The following is a 15412-nucleotide window of genomic DNA, read 5'->3' on the forward strand; positions in this document are numbered from 1 at the left end:
TGTATATATTTTTTTTTTATTGGATATACTTTCATTGTTTTATATAATTATTTTTTCATGCATTAACTCTTTACACTGGGACTACAGTTATCCTGAGTCAGAACATAGTTTGCCTCTGTGTCAGATGTATGGGATTTAATACAATCAAGATATAAGGCATGAAAACAATGTTAACAATAAAAGTATGTTTATGAGCATATTGTTTCTAAACTCAAATAGCAAATGTATTAAATTCTGAAGTATACAAAAAGAGAACATTATATTGACCTAAATGTAGTTTCGTTGCGGAACATATTTTCCAGCTTTTTCTATCTAAAAAGGGCACAAAGTTCATTTACATTCTTTAGTCTCAGCAAGTGAGGGTTAGCATGTGCTGTGTCAAGTAAGTAGTTGAATTGGCAAACTGTAATTGATGGAAACTATAAAAGGTATTGTCTTTAAAAAAAATAAACAACCTCCGGTGAAAAAGTCTACAATAAAGTTATGACATACATTTTTAAGGTGTGTTTTTTTTAACATAAAATGAAAAAGAAGTCTGATTAGAGTTGTTGGAAAACAGTGGTAGCAATGACATTTAAAAGCAGGGTCAGCGGATGAGTTAGTTGGTAGGGGCTGTCTTATATCTTGCACAAAGGGCAAAGGAACTCCTCCTCTTCAGGTGAGTTTCCGACACATGAATGGTGGAACCACTTGTTGCATCAGTCACAGGCAATCTAAAAAATCAAGCAATAATTAAAACAATTAATAACATGTCAGATTTTAAATGTATGTTTTCTGACCTTATTTTTGCATTTAAAATCTGTGACAACCAAATAACTCATATATACAGAAACCAAAATTATCTTCATTTGTACCCATTTAGAAGCAGTAGCAGTGTCCACAGAATCCTGTGTAGTGGCTTCCCCACAGAGTCTGCAGACATCAGACAAATCTTCTGCAAAACAAAACATTTTTGCACACTTCAAATATAAAGTTCTTACTAATTACTTGTAAGAGTAACATGACTGTACCTGATTCCTGTAGACGTTTTACTGCAATCTCCTTTCTTGAGTTCTTTGACTGCATCTTCTGTGCTTGAAAAATGGAAATTCTGATCTTCCAGCATGCCTTCTGCAAACTAAAAACCATAAAGTGGTTAAGAAACCTATTTCTTTAAATTGGTATGGGGGGCATACTTATATTTTTAGATTATCAAACAAACTTTAATATCAGACAAAGCTAACCTAAACAAAGACAAATAGTTTTTTAAATTATGACCTCGATCAGTATAAAAAAAAGGTTACAAAGTAATTTGAGGGTTTGGAAATTTAGCAAACTACAGTGAATTATTCACAAATCAAACATGGAACAGTGGTGAACCATCGACAGAGTGACCAGTTGACACAACTTATTCCAAAAGGGCATGGACAACTCATCAACTTTTGCTTAAACATGCTAAATCTATGGTCATGGCAAAAAATGTTGCTGTCTTTTCTCTTTGAAAACGTAAAAATCACACAACTAAACTCTTACCACACAGTGAAAGACGTCATAGTTGCCCGCTTATGGCTCTCCAGAACAGTGTCAAGATCATATTGGTTTGACACAAATCCCGATAAGTGGGTATTGCTCATTGTGAGGAACGTAAACAAAATAATAATAAAAAATAAATAAAATTGAAACGTGATGTAAAATATTATATACAAACTCTCTAATTCACATTCCAAAAAACATCTGAAAGAGGCAATGATCAAAACCAAAGGCTTTGTATATAACCATGCAGATGGTAGTCATCATGACTCAAACATGTGTTGGGGTTGTGTCGTGTTGTTATAGAAAGTTGTGACACTGATGTGAAACATCAGAAAATGTGGATCTATAAAGTATTAAAAAGATTTAACTCTTACCCAAATCAACACCGCTTTGTTCGGCCATTAAGGAAATGCTTAATTTTAGGGAAGAAATAAAAATGAATAGAAAACATATACACAATATTTTATAATAGATATAATATATTACAAAATAGTACACAAACAAATTAACATCTTATCAGTTAATACCAATGCAGGTATTTGGATACCAGATATATATAAATCAGATTAAACTACACTAACATGAAATACCCGCCACAACATCCAGGTATTTGGATACCAGATATATATAAATCAGATTAAACTGCACTGACATGAAATACCCGCCAGACCAACCAGGTATTTGGATACCAGATATATATAAATCAGATTAAACTATACTAACATGAAATACCCGCCAGACCAACCAGGTATTTGGATACCAGATATATATAAATCAGATTTAACTATACTAACATGAAATACCCGCCACAACATCCAGGTATTTGGATACCAGATATATATAAAACAGGTTAAACTGCACTGACATGAAATACCCGCCAGACCAACCAGGTATTTGGATACCAGATATATATAAAACAGGTTAAACAGCACTGACATGAAATACCCGCCACAACATCCAGGTATTTGGATACCAGATATATATATAAATCAGATTAAACTAAACTAACATGAAATACCCGCCACAACATCCAGGTATTTGCATACCAGATATATATAAATCAGATTAAACTATACTAACATGAAATACCCGCCACAACATCCAGGTATTTGGATACCAGATATATATTAATCAGATTAAACTAAACTAACATGAAATACCCGCCAGACCAACCAGGTATTTGGATACCAGATATATATAAATCAGATTAAACTAAACTAACATGAAATACCCGCCACAACATCCAGGTATTTGGATACCAGATATATATAAATCAGATTAAACTGCACTGACATGAAATACCCGCCAGACCATCCAGGTATTTGGATACCAGATATATATAAATCAGATTAAACTGCACTGGCATGAAATCCCCCCAGACCAACCAGGTATGTAAGCAAGATACTAAACAGATATGGTCACCTCAATCGAACTAAATTAGGTGTAATTTAAGATTCAGATGCCCCACCACTGCTGTACATTCAATAATATTGTTCAGCAAAGCTAACTTTGGGGCGTTTTGGAGCTTTACATTGATAAATAAATGGAATTGAGCCTCAGATATTACACAGCAACATAAATAAACACTGTTCTTCCTAGATTTTAATAATTGTATTCGTTACGTGCATTTTTTATTTCACAAACAATGTGTTTTAAAGCTTATACTGTACCTTTCTTGCTCCAGCGGTTTCTTTTTTCGGCAGCAGATTCACACCGGCCTTTTGAATTGTGCGGGTTCCTCTCTGCGCATGCTCCTTGACCCTATTCAAGTCCCTCCCCTTACGACAACAGCCTTCCCACAACTCCGCCCCCAAAAATACGTCATGCACGAAACCCCTGGTTTTTAGTGAGAGCCACCTCTGGACAGCGAAAGAGCTAGCGCTTAGTGTGATTAGCAGCGAATGCTAATGCCGATCCAGTCTCGGTGCTGGAGAACTTCAGCGGAGTAGATTTACTGCTCCTTACAACCTGACAGGTAAAATTTATACATAAGGCACACCGGATTAAAAGGCGCACTAATAATTTTTTGGGAAAACGAAAGAATTTTAAGTGTACCTTATAGTGTAAAAAATACGGTAAACTAAAACTTGAGCACAGCACAACTGTGCATGTAACAGTTCTGTGGCTACCTGATCTGCAACCCATGGTCAGTTTATTTTGGTCAAAATTCTAGATCTTTAAAACTAACTGTGAAAAATGTATATGTTTAATTTAAGATTAGCAGCACCTTGGTTGCTCAGGTAACCTGGAAACGTGTCATAGCCAGAAAAAGTTTCCTAGAACCTACCAGACACTCTGTTTTTAAATGAATAAATTCAGATTTGCAGGAATGGTAGCAGAAGCACATTGATAGGAATTATTATAATATGTTTTCCTCTCCAGAACAGAAACACTACTACTTTTAATTTAAAAGAAAAAAAAATCTCATTGTCTGCTGCTTTAACCAGGCAGCACTGCGGACAGGGCCGCCGCTCTGCATACGCAGACAACGCAGCCAGCATTAGGCCTCAACCATTTTGCAGTTGCAGGGAGCCAAATTGACTGAGAATGAAATGTGTTGAAATTATGACATTATTAAATTTAAAACCCAATGTGAATTATTTATGATACGCTCATCTTTTTTGTCTTTAAACATTGCATGGGGCACCTACTCTACTACTTAAAAGCGGCACGTTATTATTTTTGTGCATAATATAATGCCCCCACCCCTATTGCCTGAAATGGCACGGCTCGGTTTGCTCTGTTGGTTGTTGCCAGATGTGACATTTTCCAGTCAAATAAATAATCAAAAAATGCATGGAGGCGCTAAATCTTGCGCATGTTTAACCATTTTTAAAGTGTATGTGGCCATTCTATACAAAAACTCGTCCAGTGCAATATTTGTGTAAGTTAAAAACTTAAAATAAAATAAACAAATAGGATGAAAAATCGTAACTTATCTGGCAACCTTAGTCCTAACTAAAGTAGCAACGCTACTTGAGTTTGGCAGGAGACAAGTTCACAGCGCGAAGTTGCTACTAAATGGTAATTCATCTATGAAGCGACGGTCTGAGTCTGGAGCTGAGAAGAAGAAAAAGAAGCAGAAAGATGAGGCCCATGCATCCCTTTCTGGTGAGTAACTTCGATGATAAAGGTTTAAATAGTTTTGATTACTTCATGTTCAGTGGTGTTGCCTGAGCTAGTTACGTTGGCTTTGCTGATTTGGTAGCTTTAAACGCTTAACTAGAAACTAATCTGGGTATTGCAAGGCACGTGGCACGTTTGCAAATAGTAGTAGTGTAGTTTGAAGATTTTTAGTGACTTTAATAAAAAATTAATAAACAGAGTAGCCTACCTATTGACTAATGCCGTCAGTGCACTATCCAAATGGTCTGTATGACAGCAGGATCAGACAGCTCTATAGATTTTGACAGGCTGATATAAATACACCACGAATATAAACGATAATTTCATAACCTTTAAGGCTGGCTTGTGTAAATGACGTGTCCACTGCTTAAAATAGACATGCATCGTTTCATTTATTATTTATACATTATAAATAGTACTCTTGTGCTGTTCTTCACTGTTATTGGCCTTACTTATAACGTTGTAAATATTCACAGTTACATGTGTAATTTTAATAAATAGTAAAATTTTGCGTAAACCTTTTGTGTTTGTGTGTGTGTGTGTTTTTTTTTTTTTTTGGGGGGGGGGGCCTCCCTGACCAGTTATGCTTAGGGCCTCCAAAACCTTAGCAGCGGCCCTGACTGCGGACATGCCAAAAAGACAAACAATAACAACAGTATACATTATTACAAATAAAAACATTGAAGCTGCTTCTAAAAAATAATCCATGTCTGGACATCATCAGAAATATATATTTTTCTTAGTTGAGATGTGTTGTCAGTAGCATGTTAATCTTCATTATAATCTTTAGTCTAAATAAAGAGTTTTAGGAAAATGAGGAGAAGGTAGGAGCATAGCAGGCTATAGTTAGCATGTTTAGCTTGGGACAATGCCTGCACTTTTCCTTTAAACTCTAACGCAGATGGCGAAATAGCAAAAGCTGTTTTTTTTTGTCATCAGGATTTTTTTGGAGGGAGGATGGAAAAAATGAGCCGGTCGCATTCTGCTGCACTTATTCATGCAAACCAGAGCGCAGAAAGAGGCTCAGTGAGGAAAGAAAATACACCATTCTCTACTTCATGTGGTTTAAAAACCTCTGTGGCCACGTTCTGCTCTGCAGTAGCCTAGCAGCTCTGAAACACGGCCTCGTCTCCACCACTAATTTCTGTGACCTATTTCCAGAGGATGGTATAGTAACCGGTTTTACCCACAGGATCATGCAATACGTGATATATACCCATACTGAGCATAACATTATGAACACCTCCTTTTTTTCAGCTCCACTGATCATATAGAACACACTGTAGTTCTCTAATTACAACATATAGTGCTTTATCATCCTCCTTTCACCCTGTTCTTCAATAATTAGGACCCCACTGGAGAGAACAGCTATTACACTAACACACCACCACCACCATACCAGTGTCACTGAAGGCTAAGAATGGCTCACCAGTAGAGGTGGGCGGATCGATCCAAATATCGATAATATCGATACCAACGCTGGTATTGGTATTGAGCAATACTTGTGTAAAAATATTGATATTCAAGCTTTTTTCTCTGCCGCACGCACTGACTGCTGCGCACGAGGATTCACCACAGTCTACTCTCTGGTCTCTTGTTGTTGCACATGCATCACATGGCTTAGCAAAGCCAGCCAAACCGCCACGCAGGTAGGCTCAGCCTGGCCCCGCCCACTCAGCGCTCTCCTCGACACGCCTCTACCTCAGTATGGAGTGAATTTTGTGCCAAAAGTTTTACACAAAAAAATAAAATCCGCAATCAAAATGTTAGGAATCAAAAGCAAAAATTATATGTTACAAATTCAAGAGAGAGAGAAAAAATATATAAAAAAAAAAAGAGAAAAAATATATAGCAAATATATATTTTTAAATATACTTGGTTATTTTATTATCCTTTGCAGTTATTTGAAAATTATTTCAGTTTGGTCTTTGCTTTTATTTTTGTGTTTTTGTGAAAAAGTATCTGCTGCTGTTGCTGTTTGCTGGAAGCTGCTGTTCACTCCGTGTTTGGAAGGACGCTTGAAGCTGGCGGGTGTTTGGGGGCGTGGTCAGTCTCAGACGAGGGTTCAGGGAACCCGCCAGTCCAGAACCAGCTGACCAATGGAGATTCAAGGGGAACCCCTTCTTCTAAGCCCCGCCCACCCGTGAAAACTGTGCCAAAACTCAGAAGCAAAAAACTGAAGCAGAAGCAAAAGAGGGATTCCAGAAGCAAAAGTCTTTAACAGAAAAATCCAAAAAAATCCACAGAAAATTCACAAAAACACAAAAATAAAAGCAAAGACCAAACTGAAATAATTTTCAAATAACTGCAAAGGATAATAAAATAACCAAGTATATTTAAAAATATATATTTGCTATATATTTTTTCTCTTTTGAATTTGTAACATACAATTTTTGCTTTTGATTCCTAACATTTTGATTGCGGATTTATTTTTTTTGTGTAAAACTTTTGGCACAAAATTCACTCCATACCTCAGGAGATTAGTGTTGAGTGATATTTTTTTACACTCTGTTTATTTAAGAAAAACTTGCATTTGAATTGCACTGAAAGGAAGACAATTCCTTATTTTTTATTGTTTTTCCAAATGACAATTCTATTAAAAAAAGAAACAAAGAAAGAAAGAACTAGAAAAGATGTCTAGTGAGGGGAGAATTTTTATTTTATTTTTTAATATTTTTTTACTTTATATTTAAACTTTGTTTTGTTACTGTTCCATTGTTTCTAAACAAAAAATGTGGATTGTGATACTAACGTATTTTGTTGTCACTTACAATGTTTGGTGAAATTATATCCTAGGTTTTTGGATCATTTGGATCTATAAAGCTTAAATATTAAAAAGTATCGGTATCAGTATCGATATCGGCAATACTGGCCCTGCGTTTACTTGGTATCGGATCGATACCAAAATTCCCGGTATCGCCCACCTCTACTCACCAGCCAATAATCAGTATGATTTTGCTATATATAGGTATATGTTTGAGTAAAATTAACATTGTTGTTTTATTCTATAAAATACGGACAACATTTCTCCCAAATTCCAAATAGAAATATTGTCATTTAGAGCATTTATTTGCAGAAAATGAGAAATGGATGAAAAACCAAAAAAGATGCAGAGCTTTCAGCTCTCAAATAATGCAAAGAAAACAAGATCATATTCATATTTAAGTTTTAAGAGTTCAGAAATCAATATGTGGTGGAATTACCCTGGTTTTTAATCACAGTTTTTATGCATCTTGGCATGTTCTCCTCCACCAGTCTTACACACTTTTTTTGGATAACTTTATTCCACTCCTGTTGCAAAAATTCAAGCAGTTCAGTTTGGTTTGATGGCTTGTTATCATCCATCTTCCTCTTGATTATTACATTCCAGAGATTTTCAATTTGGTAAAATCAAAGAAACTCAACATTTTTAATGTTCTCTTCATTTTTTCAGAGCTGTATATAAGAAATTGAAAATGTACTCTGTACATGATGGTCAGATGGGACCTATGTGGAATTAAGATGGACTGTATTGACTGATTGAGTCAATTTGGGAAGCCCAACTGAGCCCCAGTGACAATACCTGTATAAACCCATTCAGAACCCATGACCACCGAGAACCCAACAAACCCATGACCCACCTAGGAGCATGCTGGCTAGGAAACAAGCAGGCAAAGAGAAATGTCTCCCTCTTGTGGCCTCCTGTAACCAAACACACCCAGTATGAAACACACACACACAGTATAAAGTGTGAGTTATTGCAATAGTTGTCTAAAATTTGTAACAGTACATTTTACAAGATTCACTTTTAATGAATACAGTATTACAAGTATTAATTACTTTTTTAGATATGTTATACAGTTTTCTTGAATGTGGAGGGTGGGGTATATTGTCCACAGTGTTGCCTGGTTAAATAACACAAACATTCACTCATATATTCATATGTCCTCATATGAGGACATTACATTTCTGCTTCTCTGCACCATTATACTTTTTTTTTAAACTGTTGACCCTTTAGCCTCACGTGGAGACACTACCTGTACTATCTAGTGGTCAAATGACAAAATTACACTTAAGTGTTTGAAAACAAGATGTCGGGAATCCCAGTCAAACGTTTCTACAGCCAGTCCAGAGAGAAACATGGGAAAGGTAAAAAGTATCAGCAAATTTTAAGTATGAAGATAAAATTTAGTTTTTGGACTAATTGGGTCCTTCTGATCCTTCAAATGGCAAGAATACATTGTGAAATGTTAATATGAGGACATTGTTTTTTTCTTCCTTTACAAAGACAGTTAAGTTAAAAAGTTAAGTTTTTATACTTGTTAGGTCCTTCCAAATAGCTTGAAGAAATTAATAATGCACATATATATGCACATATATATGAGAACACATCCAAACAAGCAATTAAATAATAATAATTAAAATAAAATAAAATAAAAATAAAAGAGCAGTTAGGCATCCTCTGTAAACAGGAATGTAATGGTTTCCAGATCCTCCAAATTTTTTCTGATTTGTGGTTAAGGTCATGAGTCAATCTCTCAAGAGGGATAAGAGCAGAAATCTGTGTTATACACATGTCAGCCATGGGGACCTGGGGAGCAAGATGCTGAGATTTTTTTGCAAGAATAGTCAAAAAAGATTTGGTCTCTGTGTCAAAGTGTGTGACACAGTGTGATTAAGGAGACAGAAGATTAAGTTATATATCTTTAAAGTTATAAAGATGTTTTTTTTTTTAAATAGGCCTTTTTTACTATTCAATATGCATTTGATTATTTTCATAAAAATATCAAGCAATTTCCAAATACATGTTCAAATATTCCCTGTCATCTTGGGATAACCCTGCCCCTTTAAGAAAAAGATCTACAGCCTGGGAGAAAAATAAGAGGCCACTTGACGATGATGATGATAATGTTTTTCCTTGATTTTACCAAATTAAAATCCTCTGGAATATAATCAAAAGGAAGATGTATGATCAAAAGCCATCAAACCAAAATGAACTGCTTGAACCTTTGCAACCAGGAGTGGCATAAAGTTATTCAAAAGCAGCGTGTAAGACAACATGGAGGACAACATGCCAAGATGCATGAAACCAGGGTTGTTCCATCAAATATTAATTTCTGAACTCTTAAAACTTTATGAATATGAACTTGTTTTCTTTGCATTATTTGATCTGAAAGCTCTGCAGTGGTCTGGTTTTGTTCTTCAGCCACTAGAGGGCGTATGGGACCAACATCACTGTCTACAGTAATGTCTTGTTAATGCTTTTCGCCAGTGTTTTAACTATGCATGAGTGCAATTTATCACTGCACTAAGAGATCCTGCCTTTCTTTTAGCCAACAAATACACCCACCCTTTCTCTCTCTCTCTCTGTCTAACACACACACACACACACACACACACACACACACACACACACTTATCTTAGTCACCAGACCTGCTGGTGGAATAAAAACACCACTGCCTGAAAGCTTCTTTTAACCTGACCAAAAGATACACATGAACACAGAATAGCATGAATGGAGTGTGTGTGAGAGAGAGAGAGAGAGAGAGAGAGAGAGAGAGAAACAGAGATATTGATAAAAAGAGATCAAGATTGTGAAATAGAGAGACAGAAATAGAGGGTGTGAGAAAGAATATATATTGTTTGATATTTTTTATGAAATCATTTACATTCATACTGAATAGTGAAAGGCCTAATTTATTAAAAACATCTTTATAACTTTAAATATATATCATTTAAATGTTTGTTATTTAACCACTTATATATAAAAGTATTCACTTTAACCAGGCAACACTGTTCATTCAAAGTAAATATTGTAAAAAAAAGAGAGAGAAAGAGAGAGAGAGAGAGAGAGAGAGAGAGAGAGAGTATATATAACAACAATTGCAAACAGATATTTGTACATTTGTATATTGGTATAATTAGAAGAATTTCTACTTCCAAAATCAATACTAATCAACCTGTATTATACAATTATTTATCAATTGTGTAATATAATCTGGTGCAGTACATTCAATAGTAATATCAGTTGTTTACACACAATTCAGAAAGGCTTTGTTAGAAAGGTTACTGGGTAGAATTTTTAATCAAGCTCCGGTCCATTATTTCAGAACCTTTGAAATGAACCAATTGCAAATATGTCATTTTCTTATTTCTTATAAACACAATCATCTTCAGAACAGCTTTCAAAACACAATTTCAAGTACACAATAACTCCACAAGATTAGCCAACAATCTCTATACAGCTCGTCTGTACAGCTCTCTACAGGACGTCATTCAGACAGTTTCCCCTTTCTCACAGAGGACCCTCACAGAGGACGCAACAAACTTAATCATTTAAAAAACACTTCTGAAGGCTAATCTCATGTGTGTGAAAGACTCAAGTACTGATCCTTTTCTCTTTCTGTAGTTTTTGTGTTTGGTTGGTTTTTTATTAATATGTGACAGAATCAAATTTTTTTTATTTCTTTTTTGTTTATTCTGAGGAAAAATAATGCATATAAGCCCCTCTGGGTTTTTCACTTTTCCTGCACATACAATTTTCTCATTATGTACTTCACAGTTTGCTTCTTCTCTTCTTTTGTATTGTGTGCTAATAAACAAATAAAAGGGGGGAGGGGGGTAGATCAGGAGGTAAAGAGATGGAGAGGGAGGGGTAAAGCAAGAGAGGTAGAGAGAGAGAGAGGGAGAGATAGAATGTGTGATAGAGAAAGAGTGAGAGAGATAGAGAGTGTGAAAGATAGAGAGAGACTGAGAGAGGATGGTGTAGAGCAAGAGAGTTAGATAGAGTGAGAGAGAGAAAGAGAGAGAGAGAGGGGGTAGCATGTGAGAGGTAAAGAGAGCATAAGAGAGAGAATGTGTGATAAAGTGAGAGATATAGAGAGATAAGGGGAAGAGCGAGAGAGGCAGCGAGAAAGTGTGATAGAGACAGTGAGAGACGGATAGAAAGAAAGGGGTAGAGAAAGAGAGAGGTAAAAAGAGAGTGAGAGAGATGGAGTATGCAAGAGAAAGTGCGAGAGAGAGAGAGAGAGAGAGAGAGAGAAAGAGAGAGATGGGTGTTGGCTGGGAAACACTGCATTGAATTCTGGGTAGACGTTCTGTGAGACTGATCACCACAGCGCTGTGATGTCAGGTTGCTAGGCAACAGGAGAAGAGAATCTCCAGCAGGGTCACTCCTGATTACAGAGTGCTTCCATACACACACTCAGACACACACACACACACACACACAGAGAGTTAAAAACAGCTGAACTTTAGCTAAAGTTAGTACATGACATCACGGTGGGCTTGTTGATAATGTGGCCTGTGGTACTCCTCTGAATGAGTACCTGCTGTTAGAATATTGACCTAAAATCACCTCGCTGAGGCACCGCTGTGAGGACGTTTTTAGGAAACAGACAAGTCTAGTTTAGCTGGACCACAAATAGCAATAGGAATTGAATATACATTTTTCCATCGCTAATCCACTAAAACAATGTGATATCATCTTGTCAGAACTGATTTGTTTTTTATTTGTGCACATTGATTTTTATGTTGATTCCACATTGATTCAGTGCTATGTTTTTATATGTACAATACCAGTTAAAAGTGTAGACACGCCTTAAATTCAATTATTTTTCATTATTTAAAAATGTTCTTCTCAGGAACACCCGAAGGAAAGTAAGACCAGGATAACTTCATCAGAGTGACCAGCCTCAGAAGCCCCAGATATTAGCCCACTTAAATGCTTCAGAGATTTTTTTTTTTATGTTTAACACTTTTAAGTTACTACATGATATGTGCTCCTTCGCAGTCTGGATGACTTCAGTATGTATTGACAATGAATGAAAAAAGAAAAAAGAAAAACTTGGTACTTTATGCTTTGTATTAAACTTTACTTTAATTGTACATTAAATACAGCTCTGGAAAAAAATAAGAGGTCACTTCAGTTTCTCTGATTTTGCTATTTATAGGTATAGGTTTGAGTAAAATGAACATTGTTGTTTTATTCTATAAACTATGGACAAAATTCCTCCCAAATTCCATTATATTGTCTTTTAGAGCAGTCTAAAATCTTGGCATGTTCATGCATCTTGGCATGTTCTCCTCCAGCAGCACCACTTCTGGTGCAAAAATTTAAGCAGTTCAGCTTGATTTGGCGGCTGTAATTATCCATCTTCCTTTTGATTATATTCCAGAGGTTTTCAATTTGGAAAAATCAAAGGAACTAATCATTTTTAAGTGGTCTCTTATTTTTTCCAAAGCTGTATGTATAGTTTGTTTGTGTTGTACTCTTGTAAGGCTGTGTTTTAACGCAATGTTGATTCAAAGTCAGAATTTTCCTCGGATGCCAGAGCTGGGAATGACATCACACCCAAGTTGACTGTGTGCCGGTTAAACATTCAGTCATCTTTGTTAACATTGTCCCAGGTTAGCACTGCTAGTGATAGATAGATAGATAGATAGATAGATAGATAGATAGATAGATAGATAGATAGATAGATAGATAGATAGATAGATACTTTATTTATCCCAAAGGAAATTTAGGGTGATATCAGTCGATAACATACTATACAACGTTTTGTGCATCTAAACACAATGGAAATGCATCTACAGATAAAAACTGAACTGTGTGTACGACTGATTTAATGAGACACAAATAGATAGAAGCACTAATAAACTGCAGAGAACTTTTAAAGAGGATAAAACCCAGGTTTGTCAGACACCAGAGGGCGCTCCAGTGTGAGTCCAAAATAAATTGATTCATATGGACTTTTTGAGAAAATTTCTGAACCATTTTCATACATTTATACATCTCAACATGGAATAGTATGGAAGCCCATTCCCGCCACCTAAAAAAAATAAATAATCCAGCAAAATGTTTTTTTATTATTATTAAGTAAACTGCTATCTCAATATTTTGAGATACTAAGTCAATATTTTGAGATACTAAGTCAATATTTTGAGATACTAAGTCAATATTTTGAGATACTATCTCAATATTTTGAGATACTAAGTCAATATTTTGAGATACTAAGTCAATATTTTGAGATACTAAGTCAATATTTTGAGATACTATCTCAATATTTTGAGATACTAAGTCAATATTTTGAGATACTAAGTCAATATTTTGAGATACTAAGTCAATATTTTGAGATACTATCTCAATATTTTGAGATACTAGTAGGCTGTACAGAGACAGAAGCAGGTGAGACAAAGATGCAAAATGGATACCATCATTGAGGACTACTTCAGACGTGGATTCACAAATCATGAAATATTGGAACTTTTAGAGGAATCACACAATATCAAAATAAGCCTCCGGATCTTGGACGAGGCTGAAGTTAGCTTCTTATTCGCCAGTGTCTTATTCAGATTTCCGTTCCACCTTAAATGCTGGCTGAACATTCATGCGGCCGCCTGTAGATGTCGCATTTTAACAGTAAAAAACAGCATGTAAGCAAAGTGCTGTGAAAACGCTCTGAATAAAGGGGAGAACACAATGCGAGGGACAGAGTTTAACTCTGAGTGAAATATAATGTAAATAAAATTAAATATGAATTAAAACGTTATTGCTCTCACTTTTGGCCTAATTCCCAGGTCATTATCTACAGGTGGCCGCATGTATATTCAGCCAGCATTTAAGGTATCTCAAAATATTGACTTAGTATCTCAAAATATTGACTTAGTATCTCAAAATATTGAGATAGTATCTCAAAATATTGACTTAGTATCTCAAAATATTGACTTAGTATCTCAAAATATTGAGATAGTATCTCAAAATATTGACTTAGTATCTCAAAATATTGAGATAGCAATTTACTTAATAATAATAAAAAAAAATTGCTGGAGTATTTTTATTTTTTAGGTGGCGGGAATGGGCTTCCATAGAATAGAACCCGTTCCAGTACCAAAAAAATACTAGCTTTTACACTCCAATTACAAGCCTTTTAAACGTGTTGCTGCTGTTACTTAAGCATCAGCTCACCAATTAGTTACCTCACAGTACTCAGTAATGCTAGCAAATATACAGGCAAGTTTACTTTGATTTTGAAGCGAAAAACTTTATTCTACCTTCCACAATTTAGATTTTTAGCCACATACTTAGCTCAGTTAGAACAGATAATTTCCTTTTGTACTGTCCGGGTCAACCCGAGGGGCTAAACTGATTATATAGCATTCAGTCTAAACTGAATATATGCTAGCTGTGGCTAAACCAAATATGTACTAGCCTGTCTGTGGTAAACTGAATATATGCTATCCTGTCTGTGGTAAACTGAATATATGCTATCCTGTCTGTGGTAAACTGAATATATGCTATCCTGTCTGTGGTAAACTGAGTATGTACTAGCCTGTCTGTGGCTTAAACTGAATCTGTACTAGCCTGTCTGTGGTAAACTGAACATGTACTAGCCTGTCTGTGGCTAAACTAAATATGTACTAGCCTATCTGTGGCTAATCTGAACATGTACTAGCCTGTCTGTGGCTAAACTGCACATGTACTAGCCTGTCTGTGGCTAAACTAAATATGTACTAGCCTATCTGTGGCTAATCTGAACATGTACTAGCCTGTCTGTGGCTAAACTAAACATGTACTAGCCTGTCTGTGGATAAACTAAACATGTACTAGCCTGTCTGTGGTAAACTGAATATATGCTAGCTTGTCTGTGGTAAACTGAATATGTACTAGCCTGTCTGTTGTAAACTCTATATATGTACTAGTCTGTCTGTGGTAAACTGAATATGTACTAGTCTGTCTGTGGTAAACTGAATATGTACTAGTCTGTCTGTGGTAAACTGAATATGTACTAGTCT

At 35.7% G+C, this 15412-nt stretch overlaps 1 long non-coding RNA gene across 4 annotated transcripts; it reads right to left on the reverse strand.

Moving 5' to 3' along the window:
• LOC125802273 (uncharacterized) lies at positions 1 to 3355 on the reverse strand. 4 transcript variants are annotated; one of them, XR_007439306.1, is made up of 5 exons: positions 3183 to 3355; positions 1887 to 1924; positions 1011 to 1117; positions 855 to 934; positions 1 to 713 (listed from the first exon to the last, which is right to left on the reverse strand). It is a non-coding gene; the product is annotated as an uncharacterized LOC125802273 (long non-coding RNA). The 4 variants fall into 4 exon arrangements; XR_007439307.1 differs by lacking the exon at positions 1887 to 1924; XR_007439304.1 differs by having other exon boundaries at positions 855 to 1117.
• Positions 3356 to 15412: the final 12057 nt, after the last annotated feature.

This window comes from Astyanax mexicanus, chromosome 5, assembly GCF_023375975.1.
Source record: "Astyanax mexicanus isolate ESR-SI-001 chromosome 5, AstMex3_surface, whole genome shotgun sequence".
Taxonomy (NCBI): domain Eukaryota; kingdom Metazoa; phylum Chordata; class Actinopteri; order Characiformes; family Acestrorhamphidae; genus Astyanax; species Astyanax mexicanus.